Source organism: Sarcophilus harrisii, chromosome 1 (genome assembly GCF_902635505.1).
Source record: "Sarcophilus harrisii chromosome 1, mSarHar1.11, whole genome shotgun sequence".
NCBI classification, from domain to species: Eukaryota; Metazoa; Chordata; class Mammalia; order Dasyuromorphia; family Dasyuridae; genus Sarcophilus; species Sarcophilus harrisii.
This window is the reverse complement of record NC_045426.1, coordinates 593,908,762-593,920,923: the sequence shown is the minus strand read 5'-3', so window position 1 is coordinate 593,920,923 and position 12,162 is coordinate 593,908,762.

The following is a 12,162-nucleotide window of genomic DNA, read 5'->3' as shown; positions in this document are numbered from 1 at the left end:
ATAATGAGGCAATTTTCCTTAATCATTTCTTGTAAAATACTATTCAGGCCCCTTTTTTGATCATGGCCTTCAGGTAAGCCATTAATTTTAAACTGTCTCTTCTGATCTGTTTTCCAGGTCTGCTGTTTTACTAATAAGGTATTTCATATTTTCTTTCATTTTTTCATTCTTTTTATTTTGTTTGACTGATTCTTGTTGTCTTACAAAGTCATTAGCTTCTATTTGCCCTAATCTAGTTTTTAATGGATTGTTTTCTTCAGTTAGCTTTTATATCTCTTTTCCCATTTGGTTTATTCTACTGTTTAAGTAGTTGTTTGTTTTTTTGTTTTTTTCAGACAATTTTTTCCCTTCCTTTTCCAAACTCTTGACTTTCTCAGGCATTCCTCTCATTTCTTTTCTCATTTTTTTCCTTCTATATCCTTTATTTACCTTTTGAAGTCTTTTGTAAGTATTTCCAAGAAGTCTCTTTGGGCTTGAGAACAATTTATCTTACTCTTTGAGATTTCTTCTGTGGACATTTTGTCCTCTCTGTGTTTTGATCTGCCCTGTTACCATAGTAGCTTTCTATGGTCAAGGTTCTATTCTGTTTCTTGCTCATTTTCTTTCCTTTGCCTTTGGTATTTCCTCTTTTTTATACTTTTAAGATAGGGCTCTGCTCCTGGGGTAAATGGGACACTGTCCCATTGTGCATCTCTGAGACTTGGCTTTGAGCACAGGGACCCCTTGTGTTTGCATGGGGTAGTTTTACCTGCTCTTTTCAGGAAACAGCCTCATTTTCCAGAATTTGCTTTCTGAGCTGGGACTGGAAGCTGCCCCCCTACTATGCTCCTTTACTAAGCCAGGACTAAGGGTCTCATTTGCTGATTTGTTGTGATTAAGTCCTTCTCACCATCTTTCCCAGAGTCTATCAGTCCTGGGTTGAGTAATTCTCACCCCAGTGAGAATGACCTTTCTTGATGTCTTTCCAATCTATCTTCAGATGGAGAGTGGTTTCATTCTATCAGACTCTATTCAGAGGATGGGTTTCATGCGGTTTTCAAGGGAAACTGGGAGAATTCGAGCAGCATCCTGACTTTGCCCTGCCATCTTGGGTCCACCCCTGGAACCTGGTCCACAGTTATTCAAGGAAAACAATAGCCAAACCTATATTGAAATCAAGAAACAGTGGATATAAATTCCCAACTTTTTTCCTACTACGTTAAAGTTTTCTTCTGAGTTTATATTCAGTGCAGTCTAGTGCCTTAAAGGGGAAAACCTGGATTGAAGTCTTACTCCTACATTTACTGGATATGCAGCCCTGGACAAGTCCCTTAGCTTTAATCTTTAAGGAATGAGCATAGTTAGAAACAGATGATACCGGTTAAGAACTACAAAAAACAAAAACAAACAAATTACTTAACCAAGTATAAAAAGTCAGACTATAGCATATATTAAATCTGGAGATCCCAAGGGAGTAATTAGGGGGGAAAAGGAAAGAAAAGGTATCAGTAATAGAATATTTTTATTTTCTAACTAATTTCTGGGAGAATCTGGCTTATTCCATAAAGTGGTATTAAAATTATCTAGGCTTTTATTTACTTGGAAAAGATCTTTAGGTCCATCTAGTCCACTCCCCTCATTTTACAGATAAGAAAACCAAGACTCAGGGAACTTAAATATTTTACCCATATAATCAGAACTGGAATGCCAATTTCCTTTTTTTTCTGACCAATCACTCTCCTGGGGCCTCCAGTTTTTTATGGATATGCTGAATTCTGACATCTTGCACTTTGTAAATACCTTTATTGTTGTTGTTGTTTATTCTTCCCTCTCCCTATAAATATGACACATTAACATAAAAGCTCTTTGTCATAGGTTTTTATTTATAAAATATGTTTTACTCTTATGCCCATAAACTGTATCACTAGAATTATTTCCCAGAGTTGACTGAAAAGGGTATCTTCAAAGATGAGCAGGAATCTTGTCTTATGCAAATCAACATAAATCATTGGAAGGGCACATATCATGCTAACTGCAGCTAGTCAGATGCTAATCAGTGGCTCATTAGCTTTAAAAATATCACCTGGTTTTTGCTGCAATGCTATATATGTTCTCAGTAGACTAATGAGTCACATAGTGACATCGCACCATGAAACATGTAAGAATGTAGTTGCCCCTCATGCAGTCAATGAGTACAAGATTAAGGAAAAGAAGTTATAAAGGAAAAACTGACTGAGATGAGAAGACAGGCTTACCTTCCTTTGCCCAGGAGCATTGAAGTTCTCATAAATTTGCATTAAGTCAATCATAGCCTTTAGCATTGTAATCCAAAAAAGGACTCCTTCACAATATATTTCATTTTATTAGTTTCCTGGGATACTGAAAAAAGGGACTAAGAAAAGTCAAACATATTAAGAAAGAATTTCCTTAAAGGAGGAGTAAATCATGCTCAGTTAAAAAAGTGCATTATTAACCAACATAGTTCAATACCATATATATTTGGGAAAGATGCAATTTTTTTAATAAAGATGGAAATATTTCAGTATCCAAAAGATTACTTTGACAATATTGGCTGGCAGTTCTGAAAAATAAAAACCAAAGTTATTATATAACTGTTCAGATAGACCCATTTCATTATAGAATAGCGATAATACAGCAGAGGATAAAGCAAGGAAAATCTATATTCAAATGCTGCTTTTTAAAAACTAATTGTTTTATTTTTCTGGTTATACACATATATGTATAATAATATTCATAATACATATATGTGTACATATTATATATTCAGCCATTCCCCAACTGATGGACATCTACTCATTTTCCAGTTCTTTGCTACCACAAAATGTGCTATTACAAACATTTTCTTTTCCCCACATCTGGGCCATTTTCCATCCTTTATGATTTCATTGGGATACAGACGTAATAGTGGCACTGCTGAGCCAAAGAGTATGCACAGTTTTATAGCCCTTTGGGCATAGTTCTAAATCGAACTCTAGAACTTCAACAACAATGCATTTGTATCATGAGAAAATTATCATTATCTCAATATTTATCATTATCCTTTCCTGTCATCTTAATCAATTTGAGAAATGTGAGGTGTTACTCAGAGTTGTTTTGACTTGCAGTACTATAATAGTGATTTAGAGTATTTTTTTTTTCACAAATGATTATAGATGGCTTTAATTCCATCATCTGAAAATTGTCTCTTCATATCCTTTGTTTATTAATTCAGGAATAACTTGTATTCTTATAAGTTTGATACATTTCTTTATATGTCCCAAAAAAGAGACCTTTATCAGAAACACTGGCAGTAAAATTTTTCCTCAGCTTTGCCCTTCTCTTTTAATCTTGTTTCTATTGGGTTTGTTTATACAAACCCTCTTTTTTTTAAATTTACTGCAATCAAAGTTGCCCATTTTGCATTTCATAATGTTCTCTACTTCTTCTTTAGTTATAAATTCTTTCCTTCACCAAAAATCTGATAGGTAAATTATCCCTTGCTCTCCTAATTTGCTTATGTCATCACTCTTTAAGTTCAAATCATGTAGCCATTTTGACCTTCTTTTAGTATGGGTTGTGAGATGCAGGTTTATGCTGAGTTTCCAACATTATTTCCCAGTTTTCCCAATAATTTTTATGAAATGTTAAGTTCTTATCCCGGATTCTAGAGTGTGGACATTTTTCAAATACATTACTCAAATCATTGATTATTGTGCTGTGAGTACCTAACCTATTCCACTGATCTACCACTCTCTTTCTTAGCCAGTATCAAATGGTTATAATATAGTTTTAACTCTAATACTGCTTGGCCACCATTCTGTGTATTTTTTTTTTCATTAATTTCCTTGATATCCCTTACCTTTTGCTCTTTCAGATGAATTTTGTCATTTTTTTCTAGCTCATATCCTCCCTCTTTATAAAGTTAGATGTTATCAGAATCAGGTCACCTAATCACCCTGGGCCTCAGTTCCTTCATCAGTAAATTACAATAAGAAAAACAACCTCTGTAGTATTTAAATCACAATACTTGTAGTATCATAGATTTGAACTACAGCTCAGAGGGTCATAAACAGTTATCAAATTAGTCCAACTTCTCGATTTTGAGATGAGGAAAATGAAATCAAAGGAGACACCCAAGGTCACAGGGCCTCTTTCTGACCACAAAGCCTCTTTCCAGGAACCTACATTATCTTGTCATGAGTCTCAAATGAGATAACATATACAAATTTCTCTGCAATCCTTAATGTTTTACTCAAAATGACTCAAAAATCTTAATGCTGTTTTAAGCATTAATAACTTAAATAACTTAAAACTGGACCAAGAATATTGGTACACATTATTGACATGACCCAGAACTTTCTGGAAATGCTAAAGTTTCTCTTATTGTCAGAACCTACCAAGGGAATATTTATTTTATATAAAGAGTTACAATATCCTTCCAGTCTGGCAGTGCAGGGACTATTCTCATTTTGCAGAAGAAGAATTGAGACTCAAAATGGTTAAGGGACTTACTTGCCCATGGTTAAAAGTTAAGTAGGTGTGAAAAGAGAGATGTAAACCTTATCTTTCCTCATTCCAAATCCATTTCTTTTGCCACTCCAACTCTGCTCCAGTCTGTTGCTACTGCAGAATCTTACAGAAAGCAATGGAAATAAGCATTTCCTAAGATAAATTCACTGTGTGCCAGGCACTGCCTGATGTATTTTGCAAATACTACCTCAAAATATAACTTTTGAGTTTACTATGTAAAGTAGATATATATGTATATATGTGTGTGTGTGTATGTGAGTGTATATCTATGGGTAAATATATTTATATAAACATGAATATAGCACATAACATAATATACGTGTATATATAAATGCATTTCAAAAAGAGTATTTTATATGTGCTTATACATGTAAAGTATATGTCTGCTTATATGTGTACATATATTTATAAATTTACACTTATATGTGTGTCTATTATAAATAATTGGGTGCTCATATATACAAAATTCTTTAAGATTATATATTACAAAAAAGTGCTAAACTGAGTTGGTAGAGGGAACTTCCTTATCCAGGAGTTCCTAATTTATATTTATAGGTACACATCCTGTTTCCCAATCCTCCCTTTTCCACTTCACCCGTCCCACTCAACTCAAGCTCCTTATGAGCAGAGGCAGTTCCTTCCTTCCATTTTCCCCAGGCCTAGCCTGTAAACCAGAATCTAACAAATATTTAAACATCTTTACTGGAGGGAATAACCAATAAAAGAAATAATAAAGGATGGGGAAGAGCAAGAAAGAATGCTAAAAATAAAGTTGAAACTAAAGGCATTAGGAATACCTCAAAAGAAAATATACTATGATGTTAGAGTGAGGAGGGTGGAGCAATCATGAGTATGGATGAATCCAGCCTAGATTCTATATAATCAAATTACCCCAATTTCTTGGCACCTACTTTATTTCTGAGAACTAACAACTCAGATACAAAGATGGAAGCCCAGGCCAAAAGTTCATAAGGGACAGGTCTCAATCGAATATAGACATAGATGTGTGTGTGTGTATAAAATTCATTTCCAATCTCTTTATTGCAGAGATGAGACTGGCCAATGAAACCTCTCATTGTAGTTAAGATATAAATATTTTCAGATTCAGAGAGATCCAGAAAAGGGGATCAGCCTTAAGAGCTCCAAGATTTGAAAGGTTTAGAATGAAATAGAAATTATGTAAAATTTTAGAAAAGGAGAGAGAGATCAAAAATGGCTGAATAAAGGTAGGAAATCCTGTGAGCTCTACCCCAAACAACTTCAAATACTTTTAAATAATGTTGCTAAACAAATTCTAGTGTGACTAAACTTACAATACATTTGGAGTGAAACAATTTTCCAGTCCAAGATAACAAAGAGTTTGGCAGTAAAGATGTGTTGCACCAAGGGAAAAAAGGAGCATAATCTACCACAGGCTGTACCAAAACATGCCAGGCCCCAATAAACCAGAAGCTAGGATGACTAAATCATTAGCAACAGTAGCAGACTCTTAGCCCACTAAGTGGATAAGACAATTCATCTGAAGATTTATAAGGGTTTCTTGGCTGGTGCCACAGGGCAGAATTCTGTTGCATTGCCTATTCTTAGATGTGAGTCACAGTCCTGGGTCTTAACCTCAATATGAAAAAAATCATTATCACAATAGAGTTTGCAGCCACCGGGAAGAAGGCACTAACGTCACAGTTCCAGGGTTGAAAAGGGTACTTTCAGTCACTTACAAACAAGTTCACAATATAAGAAAGTAGTAAATGCACCTTCTCCTCGACCACTCTACTTTCGATGAGCCAAAAACTTGCATGTATCCAAATTGTTTCTGAAAAGTGCTATAAAAATTAAAAATGAAATGACAGTGACCTATCCCTACAAGAAATGAATGAGCTGGAAAATGAGCAAAACAACAGGAAAAAAAAATTATGACCATAACAAGTTACTATGGTGACAAGGATAATCAAAACATTCACAAAGAAGAAAACATCAGAATTAAAATTCCTGCATTTAAAGCCTCAAATAATTGGTCTCAGATCATGAAAGAGCTGAAAAAGGATTTTAAAAATCAAGTTAAAGGGGTAAAGAAAGAATTAAGAAGAGAAATGAGAGTGATGCAAGAAAATCATGAAAAAGATCAACTCCTTGGCACTTTGGCAAAGGTCTGATAAAGTTAAGTCAAACATATAGAAAATTCAATTAAATTTGTAGAAATTAAATCTATTCCTCAAGAGATAAAAGATCAAAGATCAAAAGGCAGCTTTCAAAATATTCAAAGCTATCTCTAGTCATAAGAAAAAAATGGTCTCTGTCACTACTGATGAGTGAAATGCAAATTAAACAACTCTCAGGTAACTACCTCATACCTGTTAGACTGGCTAATATGACAGAAACGGAAAATAACAAATGTTGGGGGGGTTGTGAGAAAAAAAGAGAAAAATTCTTCACTATTGGTGAAGTTGCTTACTGATTCAATCATTCTATAAAGCAATTTGGAACTATATCTAAAAGACTATGAAACTATGCATACCCTTTGAATAAACAATACCTCTACTATTTCTGTATCCCAATGAAATAAGAATAAGGAGAAATGACCTATGTATAAAAAATATTTATAACACTTCTGTTAGTGGTGGCAAACAATTGGAAATTGGGGGGATGTTCTTCAATTAACCAATGGTTTAAGAAGTTGTTACACATGATTTTGATGGAATACTATTATACTTTAAGAAATGATGAGCAGAATGCTCTTGAACAAACTTGGAAAAACACACATGAACTGATGCAAAGTAAAATGAAGAGAATATTATAACCAGTATCAGCAATATCATATGATGATATGCCAAGAATAACAGCTATTCTCAGCAATGCAGTGAACCAAGACAATTTTGTTGGACTTATGATAAAAGGTGCTGTCCATCTTCAAAGAAAGAACAAGTAGAGCATGAATGCACATCAAAGACACCTTTATTTTCTCTAAAGGGTTCTTGTATGATTACCATACATTGTTTGTTTTCTCAAAAGGACAGGAAGTAGAGTTAGAAAGAGAATTTGAAACTCAAAATTCAAAAAAAATAAATAAAGAATGTTAAAATTGGTATATATAATTGGGAAAATAAAATATTAAATAATATTTTAAAAGAAAAGCATAGACATCCTTGGCTCTAGGAAATCAAAATGCGATAAAGGGAAAGAAGCAGAGATGTTTCTAATACTGAGGTAACCTGTCATTGTTCAAATCTTTTGATTTCCAAAGTTGTCATAGAAACTACAAAGTTTTTCCTTTTCTTTCTTTTTCACAAATTTCCATCATTTCTGTGTGCTTAATGGTCTAAAATTTAAATACAGGAAACAGACATACTCCCTGTGCATAAACTAAAAAGTCAGAGTCCAAAACCTGCTTCTATTTCAATAACCAAAGTTAATCTAAACCATTTGGAAAGGATTTAAAAGATCTCTCTTCTCATCAATTCAGATTAACTGTATTCCCTTTGGTATTTGGTATTTCTTACAAAACCTTAATGAACAACTTTCTTTGGCACTACATACCTAACCAATCCACTACTGTTAGTTGGACTTTATTTCCTTCAGCTAATGAATACAATCTCTTTGACAACACAAAAAGCCAAGCCAAGAAATTAACAGGAGCCCAAAAATTAACCATGGCCTCAAGAGTGCCTCCTGTAAAATCAAGTTCACTTATATCCCAGCATCACAGACTCCACATTAGAAATTATACAATAAATCCAGAGGAAAAAAAATTAATTTAGAGCATGACACAAATATAAAATCCCAGATAAAGGTCTTTCATATCTAGAAGCTCAAAGTGAATTTTATTCAGATTCCTGATACTGGTACAAAGACTGCTATTGGACCTGTGACTTCATTTCTGTAAGTAATTCCCAGGTAAGAAAACTCCCTCTACTTATTTAGTTTTATGCCTTCTCTTCAATTTACAATTTTAGAGAATTTCCTAAAGCAATGCAAACTTCATTGATGTGTTCAAAGTGATTGAACCAGTTTATGTCAGAGTTAGAATTTAAGACCAATTCTTTATCCACTGTTATAGATAGAAAGATAGAGGATAAATAAATAGAGAGGTAGGTAGATAGATAGACTGATTCACAGACAGATAGATAGATGAATGGATGGATGGAAGCAGGCATTGATAGATATACAAATAAAGCATAATCAATATATTCATCAGAAATTTACTGAAAACTTCTTAACACTCCATCATACACACACAAAACTATGTTAGACATAAATTTTACCCTATAGTTGTTTACTACCTTGTTAAGGCACTAAGCAATCAAATCACAAACCATTAAATAATGGTGCCTCAGTAAATTACAATATAAATGATAAAAATAGCTGGTATTTTGCAGCAATGTAATATTTGCAAAGTACTTCAAATCTATTAATTTTACCCATACAATATCTCTATAAATCATGGGATGATAGGCAAGTCATAGATAAGTTAACATAGTCATAACATAATAGACCTAAAGGGTGATTTAGAGGTTATCAGGCTCAATTCCCTCATTTCCCAATTGTCAAGAGTGATACATCGGAGTGTAAGCCCAGACTTGAAATTTGTTCTTTATAATTTCAGTTTTAGTTCTCTATCATTTTCTTTATCTTTTAAACAGAGAAACTGCTAATAGTGCCCTTATAGTATTGTTGTGAGGGTCGATTAGATCACACATTGGTAAATCTTAAACCACCAAATAAATGTCAATTCTTCTCATCCCCATTTTACAGAGGATGAATCTATGGTTCAGGGATGTGCTCTAGATCATGCAACAGTTAAGTCTGTGAGACATAATTAGAAGCCAGGTTTTACCTGGCTCAAGTTCATTGCTCTTCCCACCATGATCTGCTGCCTCTCAGTTATTGAACATTATAAAAGAAAAATATAAGAAATGCCACAAAACAATACAGGTAAATTAGGGACAAAAGGAAAATGAACTAGATATTCTACTCAAATTACTCCCTAGTGCAATATTAGGCAAGTGGCCAAGTATATTTCTTTCTTGGGTTAAGTAGTAGCATACTTGAAACTAGATGGGGAGAAAATAAACCAGAGCATACAAACAAAGGAAGCCAGTTCTCAGGTTTTCACCCTACCAATAAATTGTGTTTCTAATCATGAATAAAGCATATTGCCTGTATCATTAATGTCCACCTCATCTTCCTCCCACCAGAAATTAGACTCTGCCTAACCAGGGATCACTAAACTGCTGAGGGAAGCTATCAATTCAGTTGATACAGTATTGTGCCTATAATAATTAAGAATGGAGTTCAAATGCAGCCTCAGATTCATATTAACTATATTACTCTGGGCAAGTCATAACATCGATTTGTCTCACTTCCTCATCTATAAAATGGGGATAATTTGTAAAACGGTACCTGCTGCTATCTTTCAATCTTGTTGTGAGCATCAAATGAGATCATAATCATAAAATAATTAGTATAGCAAATGGCACATAGGAGGCTTTAATGAATGCTAACATTTATTGTCTATCATCATTTTATTTTGCCTGGAACCAGACCATCTTGCCACCTTTAATACCGAATCAGGACACTATGCATGTGTCTTTCCACTTTTTAGCACCTTTTTTTATACTGTCTTCCCCCAGAAGAATATAACTTTTTTGAGGATAGGGTTTGATTTTGTTTAAATTTTTGTTTCTAGTATTTAACATAGTTCCTTAAACATAAGTATGTAATAAGTGTTCCTCTCAAAATTTTAAGGGGAAGATTCTGAGAATTTGACAGAGTTCATTGATAAATTTCAAACTCTCCAGATTTTTCCCACAAATAGAATAAATTTGCACTTTGGGATGAACATAGACTGGTGAGAAATCAAGAAAGCTTAGGTCAGAACTGGCTCCTTCAGGAATAACCTAAGAAGATCTGAAGAAAGACCTTAGACAAAGTTAAGCCACCTGAAGTACAAATACCTCTGGGCTGGCTCCACCGAAACTTGGAGTGGGGAGTCCTGGGACTAAATAGGTGTGGCTAGGCCTAGGTAGAAACTACAAATTTAAACCTCCTGGACTGTTTGAGAAGCGGAGAAGACAGAGTACACCTTGGCTAATTAGGGACACCAGACCCTGCTGTACTGCAAACAAAGCCTTGGCCAAGAAGGACCCAGCACCCAGTGAGTGCAGAAGTGGCAGGGCAGGACTGGCTGTTGGCACTTGCTAGAGTGGGGAGCTCTTCATTTGGGATTCCAGGTCAGAGGGGAAAACTGAAGTAAAGCTAGAAGCACTATCTACCTACACCATATTTAGAGGTACTTACACTAATACCTCTTAATTAAAAAAAAAAAAAAAAAAAAAAAAAAGATGAGCCAGCAAATAAAAAAGACCCCAACCATAGAAACATACTCTGGAAACAAGGAAGACTGGGATTCATGTTCAGAGAAGGACAATGAAGTAAAAAAAAATATTTTACCCCAAAAAGAAACATGAAATGGCTCCTTGCCTAGGAGAACTTATAGAAGAACTCAAAAAAAAAAGAATTTAAAAATCACATGAGAGACATTGAGGGGAAAAAAAAACAAACATCCAAGAAAAATAAGAAGATATGACAAAAGTTAGCTAACTAGAAAAGAAGATAACAGAGTTTCAAAGATGAAAGTGACTCTTTGAAAATTAGAATTGGGCAATGAAAAGGCGGTGACATTATGAGAGATCAAGAAATAACAAAATAAATTATAAAGTATGAAAAAAATAGAACAGACTATGAACATCTCATAAGAAAAACAACAGATCAGAAGAACAGATCAAGAAAAGAAAATATAAGAGTAATTGGACTGCCTGAAAATTATGACCAAAAAAAAAAAAAGAACCTTGACACAATAATGCAAGAAATAATTCAAGAAAATCATCCCAGAGATATAGAACATGAGTGGAAAGTAGAAATAGAAAAACTCCACTGATCACCACCTCACCAAGATTCATTAAAGAAAACACACAGGAAAATTATTGCAAATTTTTTAAATCCTCAGAGCAATGAGAAAATTTTGCAAGAAACAAGAGAAAAAATTCAAATATGCTGAAGTTACAAGCAAAATTTTACAGGATTTATCAGAAGCCAAAATAAAGGACCACAGATCCTGGAATCATATCTACTGACAATCAAAAGAATTATGCCTGAGGCCAAAAATATCCAGAAAAATTATCTACTATATTGAATAAGAAAAAAGTGAACTTGCAGATTTTCAGGACTTTTTTTTATTAAAAACCTGAACTTAATAGAAAATTAACATTTAAGAGTCAATATCAAAGATCAATTTCAAGGAATTTAACATGGACAAATTGTTTATATATTTTTTTTAACATGGGAAATGTATAACATGTTTAAGACTGACTTGAACAATAGGGTAACTCAAAAGAAAGATTGGGCAGAAGCTAATATAAAAATAGAAATAATATGAGATTTGAAGCCCAGTTTTTCTAGATAATAGCTAAAAATGATAGCTAGCACTTATAAAGTGCCTACTATAATTCAAACACTTTGATAAGAGCTTAGCAATTATTATCTCATTTGATTCTCCCAGTAATTCTGAGAGGGGTGTACTATTATTGTCCATCTTTTACAGATAATGAAATTTATGCAGAGAGTGATCGGCCTACTTTCACAAATCTGGTATCAGAT